Source organism: Salvelinus namaycush, unplaced genomic scaffold, assembly GCF_016432855.1.
Source record: "Salvelinus namaycush isolate Seneca unplaced genomic scaffold, SaNama_1.0 Scaffold322, whole genome shotgun sequence".
Taxonomy (NCBI): domain Eukaryota; kingdom Metazoa; phylum Chordata; class Actinopteri; order Salmoniformes; family Salmonidae; genus Salvelinus; species Salvelinus namaycush.
In genome coordinates, this window is record NW_024060142.1 from 176,210 (window position 1) to 188,680 (window position 12,471).

Consider the following 12,471-nt stretch of genomic DNA (forward strand, 5'->3'; position numbering starts at 1 on the left):
AACCGGAGTATTCCTGTGTCTTCAGAATTGCGATGGAACAGAGCTCGCTCTCACGTGAATGCGCATGGTCAGAGCATGGTTTCTTCATGGCAGACCTGACTCATTCCTCTCTCCTTCGGCCCCACTAAACAGTAGAGGCATCAGACAAGGTTCTAACGACTGTTGACATCTAGTGGAAGCCTTAGGAAGTGCAACATTACCAATATCCCACTGTATCTTCAATAGGAGCAGAGTTGAAAATCGACCAACCTCAGATTTCCCACTTCCTGGTTGGAATTCTTCTCAGGTTTTTGCCTGCCTGATGAGATCTGTTATACTCACAAACATCATTCAAACAGTTTTAGAAACTTCAGAGTGTTTTCTATACAAATCTACATTTACATTACATTTAAGTCATTTAGCAGACGCTCTTATCCAGAGCGACTTACAAATTGGTGCATTCACCTTATGATATCCAGTGGAACAACCACTTTACTAATAATATGCATATTCTAGCTTTTATGGCTTTGTAGCAGGCCGTTTACTCTGGGCATGCTTTTCATCCGGACGTGAAAATATCCTACCCCAAAGAAGTTAAGATATCAAATTATATTTGTGGATGAATTTACTTCTGCCAGATGCCTTTTATTATGTTTTTTGCACGTTGAACATTCAAAAAGCCGACAAAAGTTTTTTTTTAAACGACAAGGCTACTTCCTAGAAAATGGCGTGACACTTTCTTAGCGTATAGCGTGCTGGACTTAAAAGATAATTTACGATTGATCTGACAAACACCTTGCAGCTCAGCCACCTTCCACCACAGATAGAAGGCTGCCACTGGTGGATGCTGTGGATTGAGACACAGCCCATGCAAAAATAATATATATATATTATATCTCTAGCTTAAACAGACAGATTTAATGGGAATATTTGTATTTACTATGCTAATAGATTTTTCCGTGGGGGCCACGGACATCGACTCTAAGGGGTAAAAGTTGCACAGCCGACAAAAAGCGCGATGAGATTGAATCCCGGGCCATTGTTGGAGTCGTGGTTACCATTGTTGGAGTCGTGGTTACCATTGTTGGAGTCGTGGTTACCATTGTTGGAGTCGTGGTTACAGTATTAAACCGTCAGAGAACATCAGCTGTTGAGGTTTAATACAAAGGGCTGTTAACCCAATAATACAGCACATTAAAAACACATTAAAAATATTCAAAATACATCAATAACACATGCTAAATACATCTATAATACATTATTTTGTAAGTTCCAAGGTAAAACAGTATTGTTCCATATCGTCCAGGTCAGTCAGTGTTCAACAACACGTGTTTCTCCAACGGTCTGATTGTAGTTAATCATATCAGATTTATTGGGAGTTGGACACACGGCGCTCCAGAGACAACAGGAGTCCGTTCAGTTTATTACGGAGGGATTCCACTCCTCTCAGAGATTTAGGATTCAATCTGATCGCGAGTTATATGCATTGTGTTTTTTTTATTTTTAAAGGTGATTTCTGATTGAGCCGTCACATGCAGCGTTTTACCGTGAATGGGATCTCCACGGACGCAGTAACATGACCTTAACAAGCTGCGTTGTCGATGGCGTTTTCAACGGATTGAATCCCAGCCCTACTCTCTCTCTCTGTCTCTCTCTCATCTCTCTCTCTCCCTCTCTCTCTGTCTCTCTCTCTCTCATCTCTCTCTCTCTCTGAACCTCAACATGAAACTGGACTACTCCCTCAGATAGGCCCGTGTCTATCCTGAAAGACGGTGTGTGACACATCTCACTGTCAGCAAGAGGAAGAGGACGTCATTATTGGATGATAACAATACATTTTTGTGCGGCTGTCAAGAGAGACCATGTTTATTATTCACTAAAGAGGACGTTTGTGATTTTAACTGTTTTGCACGAGGACACCGTGTCTGTTATTCTCTCTGTTTGTGACAAAATAACATTTTTATGGGTCTCCTTGCAAATGGACAAGCCTGACTAACTCTCTCTCCCTATTGACGGCGAAAGGAAACCGCTTGTGACTCTCCCATGGGGCGATTTAGTTTTGTTGAGCCCCACTACACATCTCCGATTGATTGATTGATCTCTTGTGATCAGGGTTCAAGCTCAACTTTCATTCCTTTATGACTCAGGAAAACACCCTTTTTTTGCAGATATCGTTTCCCCTCCAAAAATTGCTTCCAATAATGTGTGTAGTTCTGGATATTCTCCCTCTTTCCTACTTCCTCCATTGTGGTATTTTTATATAATGAGGCACATCCACCCATTTTTGGTGTTTAAAAGAGTTTTTGCTAGATTTGTCCTGTTTAGATTTGTATTGCCTAGTTCAATGTTCCTATAACCATTAGTCCCATGTGATCCCTCCATCCTCCTCCTCTCTTCTTCGTGCTATTGAAGGACGTGGCCCTTTGGGCCATTTTGCTATTTACTCTATTATAAAACGGGTAGTTTGGATCCTGGATGCTGATTGGTTGATAGCCGTTAGTTATTCACGATAATACATAAATGCCTGTTAACAGTTCCATTGGAATTAACTCTGTACTTGGTCAGAGTCCTAGGAAACTGTGTCCCAGCAATAGCAAAAGAAGAGACAGCCAGCCAGCAGTAGGTTTTATTTTAGTGTGAGTATTTGTTACTTGTGCAAGGTGATCATTTATCATTCAGTGCAGCTCAAATAAAATAAAAACGATTGAGATTTAGCTGTGTGTGTGTGAGATTGTTTAAAAGCATATGACTCCGTCATCTAACATCTACCTGGGGCGGCAGGTAGCCTAGTGGTTAGAGGGGGGCGGTAGGTAGCCTAGTGGTTAGAGGGGGGAGGCAGGTAGCCTAGTGGTTAGAGGAGGGGGGCAGGTAGCCTAGTGGTTAGAGGGGGGAGGCAGGTAGCCTAGTGGTTAGAGGGGGGAGGCAGGTAGCCTAGTGGTTAGAGGGGGGAGGCAGGTAGCCTAGTGGTTAGAGGGGGGAGGCAGGTAGCCTAGTGGTTAGAGGGGGGAGGCAGGTAGCCTAGTGGTTAGAGGGGGGAGGCAGGTAGCCTAGTGGTTAGAGGGGGGAGGCAGGTAGCCTAGTGGTTAGAGGGGGGAGGCAGGTAGCCTAGTGGTTAGAGGGGGGAGGCAGGTAGCCTAGTGGTTAGAGGGGGGAGGCAGGTAGCCTAGTGGTTAGAGGGGGGAGGCAGGTAGCCTAGTGGTTAGAGGGGGAGGTAGGTGGCCTAGTGGTTAGAGGGGGGGGGGGGCAGGTAGCCTAGTGGTTAGAGGTGGGAGGTAGGTAGCCTAGTGGTTAGAGAGGGGGGAGGTAGGTAGCCTAGTGGTTAGAGGGGGGGGGCAGGTAGCCTAGTGGTTAGAGGGGGGAGGTAGGTAGCCTAGTGGTTAGAGGGGGGAGGCAGGTAGCCTAGTGGTTAGAGGGGGGAGGCAGGTAGCCTAGTGGTTAGAGAGGGGGGAGGTCGGTAGCCTAGTGGTTAGAGGGGGGGGGGGGGCAGGTAGCCTAGTGGTTAGAGCGTTGGGCCAGTAACCGAAAGGTTGCTGGATTCAATCCCCGAGCTGACAAGGTAAAAATCTGTCCTTCTGCCCCTGAACAAGGCACTGTTCCCCGGTAGGCTGTCATTATAAATAAGAAGAATTTATTCTTAACTGACTTGCCTAGTTAAATAAAGGTTACACACACACTCACCATACTGACCCAAAAGTTATTTTGTTGGCATTTACGTATGTCCCCATTACAAGTAAAACATAATCAAAACCTATGTCTTTCACTGACTTGCTGTGCTGGTTTGTTGTTCAGTTGTTTCATTCTCAACCAGGATTTCTATGGAAGGCCGTTTTGATCTTTGCATGTCATGCATGGCCACGCAGTCATGGGTGAACTGGGAGTACAGGAGAGGGCTGAGAACGCACCCTTGTGGGGCCCCAGTGTTGAGGATCAGTGAAGTGGAGATGTTGTTTCCTACCTTCACCACCTGGGGGGCGGCCCGTCAGAAAGTCCAGGACCCAATTGCACAGGGCGGGGTTGAGACTAGAGGTCGGCCGATTTGAAGTTTTCATAACAATCGGTAATCTGCCTTTTTGGACGCCGATTATGGCCGATTACATTACAATCCACGAGGAGACTGCGTGGCAGGCTGACCACCTGTTACGCGAGTGCAGCATCAAAATGACCTTGTGGCTGCAAGGAGCCAAGGTAAGTTGCTAGCTAGCATTAAACTTACCTTATAAAAAACAATCAATCTTAACATAATCCCTAGTTAACTACACCTGGTTGATGATATTACTAGGTTAACTACACCTGGTTGATGATATTACTAGTTTAACTAGCTTGTCCTGCGTTGCATATTGTAACGGTTCTCTAGCTCTTCCTCCTCCTCGGACGATGAGAGGCGAGACGGATCAGATGACCAATATGCAGCGTGGTAACTTGACATTATATTTATTAAACAAGACAAAAAACGAACTATACTTGAATATAAACAAAATAACAAAACCGATGTAGACAGACCTGGACGTAAGAACTTACATGTAACGAAGAACGCACGAACAGGAAAAATGACTACACAAAACGAACGGACAAACAAACCGAAACAGTCCCGCGTGGCGTAACATACACTGACACAGGAGACAACCACCCACAACAATCAATGTGAAAACACCTACCTTAATATGGCTCTCAATCAGAGGAAATGAAAACCACCTGCCTCTAATTGAGAACCATATCAGGTCACCCTTTAACAAACATAGAAACACATAACATAGACTACCCACCCAAACTCACGCCCTGACCGTCAAACACATACAAAATAACAGAAAACCGGTCAGGAACGTGACACATATAATCAATGCGGTGCCTGTTAATTTATCCTCGAATCACAGCCTACTTCAACAAACGGGTGATGATTTAACAAAATGCCATTCGCGAAAAAAGTACAATCGTTGCACAAATGTACCTAACCATAAACATCAATGCCTTTCTTAAAATCAATACACAGAAGTATATATTTTTAAACCTGCATATTTAGAGAAAAGAAATTCATGTTAGTAGGCAATATTAACTTGGGAAATTGTGTCACTTCTCTTGCGTTCAGTGCAAGTAGAGTCAGGGAATATGTAACAGTTTGGCCCGCCTGGCTCGTTGCGAACCGTGTGAAGACCATTTCTTCCTAACAAAGACCGTAATTAATTTGCCAGAATTTTACATAATTATGACATAACATTGAAGGTTGTACAACATAACAGCAATATTTAGACTTAGGGTTGCCACCCTAAGTTAGATAAAATACGGAACGGTTCAGTATTTCACTGAAAGAATAAACGTTTTGTTCTCGAAATGATAGTTTCCGGATTTGACCATATTAATGACCAAAGGCTCGTATTTCTGTGTTTATTATATTATAATTAAGTCTATGATTTGATATTTAATAGAGCAGTCTGACTGAGCGGTGGTAGGCAGCAGCAGACTCATAAGCATTCATTCAAACAGCACTTTACTGTTTGCCAGCAGCTGTTAGCAATGCTTGAAGCACAGCGCTGTTTATGACTTCAAGCCTATCAACTCCCGAGATTAGGCTGGCAATACAAAAGTGCCTATAAGAACATCCAATAGTCAAAGGTATATGAAATACAAATGGTATAGAGAGAAATAGTCGACACGTCAAAATTCCTATAATAACTACAACCTAAAACTTCTTAACTGAGAATATTGAAGACTCATGTTAAAAGGAACCACCAGCTTTCATATTTTCTCATGTTCTGAGCAAGGAACTTTAACGTTAGCTTTTTTACACATATTGCACTTTTACTTTCTTCTCCAACACTGTTTTTTGCATTATTTAAACCAAATTGAGCATGTTTCATTATTTATTTGAGACTAAATAGATGTTATTTATGTATTATATTAAGTTAAAATAAAAGTGTTCATTGTTCCTTCAGTATTGTTGTAATTGTCATTGTTACAAATATATATATAAGAATCGTCCGATTAATCGGTATCGGCTTTTTTTGGCCCTCCAATAATCTGTATCGGAGTTGAAAAATCATAATCGGTCGACCGCTAGTTGAGACCCAGGGCCTCCAGCTTGATGATGAGCTTGGAGGGTACTATGGTGTTGAATGCTGAGCTGTAGTCAATGAACAGCATTCTTACATAGGTATTCCTCTTGTCCAGATGGGATAGGGCAGTGTGATGGCGTTTACATCGTCTGTGGACCTGTTGGGGCGGTAGGCAAACTGAAGTGGGTCTAGGGTGGCGGTGATATGATCCTTGACTAGTCTCTCAAAGCACTTCATGATGACATAAGTGAGTGCTGCGGGGCGATAGCTGAACTAAATGACTGACTATCTTTGCCTTCTTAGGTACAGGAACAATGGTGGCCATCTTGAAGCATGTGGGGACAGCAGACTGGGATAGGGAGCGATTGAATATGTCCGTAAACACTCCAGCCAGCTGCTCTGCGCATGCTCTGAGGACACGGCTAGGGATGCCGTCTGGGCCGGCAGCCTTGTGAGGGTTAACATGTTTAAATGTCTTACTCTCGTCGGGCCACAGAGAAGGAGAGGGGGGTCCTTGGTAGCGGGCCGCGTCAGTGGCGCTGTATTCTCCTCAAAGCAGGCAAAGAAGGTGTTTAGTTTGTCTGGAAGCAAGACGTCGGTGTCCGTGACGTGGCTGGTTTTCTTTATGTAGTCCGTATTTGCCTGTAGACCCAGCCACATACGTCTCGTCTCTGGGCTGTTGAATTGCGACTCCATTTTGTTCCTATACTGACATTTCGCTTGTTTGATTGCCTTGTGGAGGGAATAACTACACTGTTTATATTCGTCCATATTCCCCGACCTCTTTCCATGGTTGAATGCGGTTGTTTGACCTTTCAGTTTTGCGCAAATGCCGCCGTTTATCCGCAGTTTCTGGTTGGGGTAGATTTTAATAGTCACAGTGGGTACAGCATCTCCAATGCACTTCATAATAAACTCACTCACCGAGTCAGCGTATTCCGATTGGTCAGACCAGCGTTGAATGGTTCTAGTCATGGGTACATCCTGTTTGAGTTTCTGCCTAAAGAACGGTACGAGCAAGATGGAGTCGTGGTCGGATTTGCAGAAGGGAGGGCGGGGGGAGGGCCTTGTATGCATCGCAGAAGTTAGAGTAGCAGTGTTTCAGTGTTTTGCTCGAGCGGGTACTACAGTCAATGTGCTGGTAGAATTTAGGTAGCCTTGTTCTCAAATTAGCTTTGTTAAAATCCCCAGCTACAATAGGGGGGACAGTGTGAGTTCTGGTTCCCGTCACCAGGGGGCAGTGTGAATCCCCCCACACCGTACCAGAGGAGGATCAATCCCCACACCGTACCAGAGGAGGATCAATCCCCACCACACTGTACCAGAGGAGGATCAATCCCCACCACACTGTACCAGAGGAGGATCAATCCCCACCACACTGTACCAGAGGAGGATCAATCCCCCCATTTGGTTTTAATCTAGAGAGGTTAGAAAAGGTGTCTAGATCGTCTATGAGGCTGTGGAGGGATTCTAATTGTGGTTTTAAAAGAAAACATGAATCATCAGCGTACAATGACACCTTTGTTTTTAAGCCACGGATGTCTAATCCCTTAATATTTAACAGCTAACATTTCGATGGCAATAATAAATAGATATGCTGATAGTGGACAACCTTGTTTTACTCCTCTTGACAGTTTAAAAAACTTTGAGATGTAGCCATTATTTGCTATTTTACACCACCTATACATAACTGTAAACCATTTTATAAGAGATTCTCCAAAATTGAAATATTCCAGGCCTTTATATAGAAACTCCAGTCGTACTTTATCAAAGGCCTTTTCAAAGTCAGCTATGAAAACCAGGCCTGGTTTCCCCGATATTTCATAGTATTCTATTGTTTCCAGTACTTGTCTTATATATTATCTCCAACGTATCGTCCATGTAAAAATAACTGTCTGATTAGGATGAATAATATCTGACAAAACCTTTTTAATTCTACGCGCCAAGCATTTAGCTAGAATTTTTGCATCACAACACTATATATATATATATATACACCACTTGGATCCTGTTTCAGTACTAATGAAATCAGACCTTGTCGAGTGTCCGATAATCTACCATTCATATGGGAGTGGGTAAAACATGCTAATAATGGTCCTCTGATTATATCAAAAACAGTTTGGTATACCTCCACTGGAATGCCATCCAGCCCTGGAGTTTTCACAGAATTAAAGGCTTTAATTGCATCAAGAAGTTCCTCCTCTGTAATTTGTCCTTCACATGAGTCTTTCTGTACAGGTGTTCATTTCACATTATTAATAGTAAAAAATCCATACAATTAGCTTCGGTTAGTGGAAATGGAGGAAACCGAAACGAAAACATATGCTTAAAGTACTTTACTTCCTCTTTCAAAATATCGTTCGGTGAATTATGGGCAATTATATCATTTGTAGTTTCAGTAAATTATTTTTGGAAGCATGTTGAATGCTTATAAAAAGAATTTGGTGCATTTTTGCCCATATTCCATTCAGTTCGCTTTATATTTTATAATATATTACACTGGATCTTTCTTGAATAAGTTCCTCCATTTCTTTTACCTGGCACTGTTTCCAAATGCTAACGTTTTAGCATTTGTGGCACACATCTCATTCAAGTCATGGTACCGATGTTAGCATTACAGTATGTACCAATCATCTTTAAGAAGAGAAGAGGCAAAACGAGAGGGTTTACTTCGCCAGAAATCTCTCAATAAGTGTCGGATTGTCAACAAAAAAGTGAACTGCTAATTTGCTACGTGAGGTTTATATGCAGACTAGGGCACAAGCGTGCGTCATCGCCCGCATGTTGATTTTGTACATCCACACCAGACGCAAATCTGGACGCGTAGGTTGAAAATACCAAAACGAAACTCTGAACCAACTAACACATTAATGGACATTTGGCTAGCTAGCTAGCTTGCTGTTGCTAGCTAATTTGTCCAGGGATATAAACATTGGGTTGTTATTTTACCTGAAATGCACAAGGTCCTTTTTCCCCCTGGATCTTTCTAGAATTTTAACCCATTTTGAGTCACACAACATCATGTGTTCTCTGCTCTTGACAATTAATCCACAGATAAAAGGAGAAACCTAGTTGGCTTATAGTAATCATTATCATCTTCTTCCGTGGATTTTATATGGCGGTTTGGCAACCAACTTTAAGGTGCATTACCACCACCAACTGGACTGGAGCGTGGACTTCAGTTCATCTTTCAATCACCCACGTGATCTAAACTACTCGCGGACATCAACGAGCTTCTGTTTGGCTACTTGGCTCTATTTCCAAACTGCCAACGAGCTTCTGTTGGGCTACTTGGCTCTATTTCCAAACTGCCAAGGAGCTTCTGTTTGGCTACTTGGCTCTATTTCCAAACTGCCAACGAGCTTCTGTTTGGCTACTTGGCTCTATTTCCAAACTACCAACGAGCGTCCGCGTACCCGGTCTAGTCAGCATGTTAAGGTTGTTACAAATGCACTGTTATAAATGGACGCCGTGGCATTTCGGCAACAAAAACAACTTTATATATTGGGAGTTGTGCCTGTTGTTCACACGCGTATCTGCTCTCTCATTGGCTAGAATGGTCCCACTCAATTATCTTGTCAATATAATAGAAAATCTTTGCTGTAAGTGACTTTGTTGAGCTTCACAATCCATTTGAGATACTTTTAGATGATTTGGACATGATGCCGGAAAATGCTAATAATCGGTAGCATGAACGTGAATGGAATTTGTGCCAAAAATGCTAATAATCGGTAGCATGAAGGTGAATGGGATTTGTGCCAAAAATGCTAATAATCGGTAGCATGAAGGTGAATGGGATTTGTGCCAAAAATGCTAATAATCGGTAGCATGAAGGTGAATGGGATTTGTGCCAAAAATGCTAAAACAGTGTCAGGAAATAAAACCAAATCATGGATTGCCGTCATACCTTTTCCATAAGACTGCTTACAGGGTAAGCAAATCAATTGTGTCATTTTGTAATTTGGGTGAACTATCCCTTTAATGGACTCCTTTTAGAAGAGCAGCTGAGTGTTTGTTATGTTAGGCCCATCTCTTCTCCCGCCATAATATCGATCCACCGCGCTGGAACATCAATGACTTAATACATCACACTAACAAATGGCACCCAACTTGTACAGGTTTTCTCCTCACAGGAAGTGAATGATGAAAATAATCAAACAAAAACACAGAAAAACCAAGAGCAGAATAAATTATAAAACTCCCCTCTCTCTGCCCCCCCTGCCCTCTCTGCCCCCCCCCCCCTCGCCCTCTCTCTGCCCCCCCCCCCCCCCTCGCCCTCTCTCTGCCACTCATGGCCTCTCTCTGCTCCCCCCCTGCCCTCTCTCTGCCCCCCGCCCTCGCCCTCTCTCTGCCCCCCCTGCCCTCTCTCTGCCCTCCGCCCTCGCCCTCTCTCTGCCCCCCTGCCCTCTCGCTGCCTCTCTCTCCTAAACAAATAAATAGTTTTACCATCCAACTTCTCTCGCTCTCCCTGTGCCCCTCTCTCCCTCTCCCTGTGCCCCTCTCTCTCTCTCCCTGTGCCCCTCTCCCTCTCCCTGTGCCCCTCTCCCTCTCCCTGTGCCCCTCTCTCTCTCTCTCGCTCTCCCTGTGCCCCTCTCTCTCTCTCTCTCTCGCTCTCCCTGTGCCCCTCTCTCTCTCGCTCTCCCTGTGCCCCTCTCTCTCTCTCTCTCTCTCGCTCTCCCTGTGCCCCTCTCTCTCTCTCGCTCTCCCTGTGCCCCTCTCTCCCTCTCCCTGTGCCCCTCTCTCTCTCTCTCCCTGTGCCCCTCTCTCTCTCTCTCGCTCTCCCTGTGCCCCTCTCTCTCTCTCTCTCTCTCTCGCTCTCCCTGTGCCCCTCTCTCTCTCTCTCTCTCTCTCTCCCTGTGCCCCTCTCGCTCTCTCTCTCTCTCGCTCTCCCTGTGCCTCTCTCGCTCTCTCTCTCTCTCTCTCTCGCTCTCCCTGTGCCCCTCTCTCTCTCTCTCTCTCTCCCTGTGCCCCTCTCTCTCTCTCTCGCTCTCCCTGTGCCCCTCTCTCTCTCTCTCTCTCTCTCTCTCTCTCTCTCTCTCTCTCTCTCTCTCTCTCCCTGTGCCCCTCTCTCTCTCTCTCTCTCTCTCTCTCTCTCGCTCACCTAAACACAGTTTTAACCATCAACTTTTTAAAGGATTTTGCAGAAAAAGGATAAACGATCCAGAAAAACAGATGCTCTTCCTGGTTAACCTTGTAGATACACACACATTTTGTAGGATGAAAAATCTCCGTAAATAACTCTGCTTTAGCTTTGAGCTAATTCTGTTAGCATTTACAATCCTCTAAATAGAATAGTTTGATTTCATGAAGTGCAGCGTCCTTTTAAGTTTCCTTAAATATAACTACGGTTTCCTAAATATAGCGCTACTTCTCTCTGGCGGAGAAGAGGATTGAAAACGGCAAGTATTCTCAATAACAAAATAGGTAGCGGGAAAACTTTACGAAAAATGTGTTAAGTAAATGTGGCTTCGTAGGTAGATGTCCATAGTAGTGATAGTCAATGAGGATTCCTGTCGTCCACTTTGATGCTGGTATTTTTTGTTGTTTTGTTTCCTAGTACATCATTTATACAACACATGCATTATTAACAACGATGGATAAATAATTACACTGGGGGAAAAAAACTAAATATTTTAAAGTTGATTAACATTTCACAAACTATAGTTCTTTATTTGAAATAATACGGGGTCGCTACTTGTGGTAGTTGGGTGCGTTCGTAAAGTCCCTCTGGCAATCTACTCCCATTTCAGAACACTGTCGTCAGTGTGAGACAGGGCAGAATATCTGATTCATTTATAAACACGGAACACCTGTTGAATATGACCGGTGTCAGTAAACCTCCGCAAGAAAAACAAAACATAATTAAATTGTTGCCAGCAGCACAGTTACAGTCACCAACGCTCTGGATAACATGTAAACAGCCTAACCAGCTCTGCTAGGGGGAGTATAATGGTCAGAGTGAGGTGTTCCCTCATTATGTGTCTGGAAGTAGCTAGCAAGCTAACCGACTTTAGCCAGTTAGCTCGGGTGCTTGATTGCCCGTTGTGAGGTCAGAACGTTCAGATCAGCCCTACTCCTCGGCCAGAGCGTCCAGTGTGCGCTCTGAACGCGTAGAGAGCGAAACGAACTGAATTTATGAACAGACATTCTGACAATCTGACAACGCTCTGAATTTACGAACTGACAAAGCAGTCCAGAGTGAATTTACGATCTGACAAGGCTCTCCAGAGTGAATTTACGATCTGACAACGCTCTCCAGAGTGAATTTACGATCTGACAACGCTCTCCAGAGTGAATTTACGATCTGACAAAGCTCTCCAGAGTGAATTTACGATCTGACAAAGCTCTCCAGAGTGAATTTACGATCTGACAACGCTCTCCAGAGTGAATTTACGATCTGACAACGCTCTCCAGAGTGAATTTACGATCTGACAACGCTCTCCAG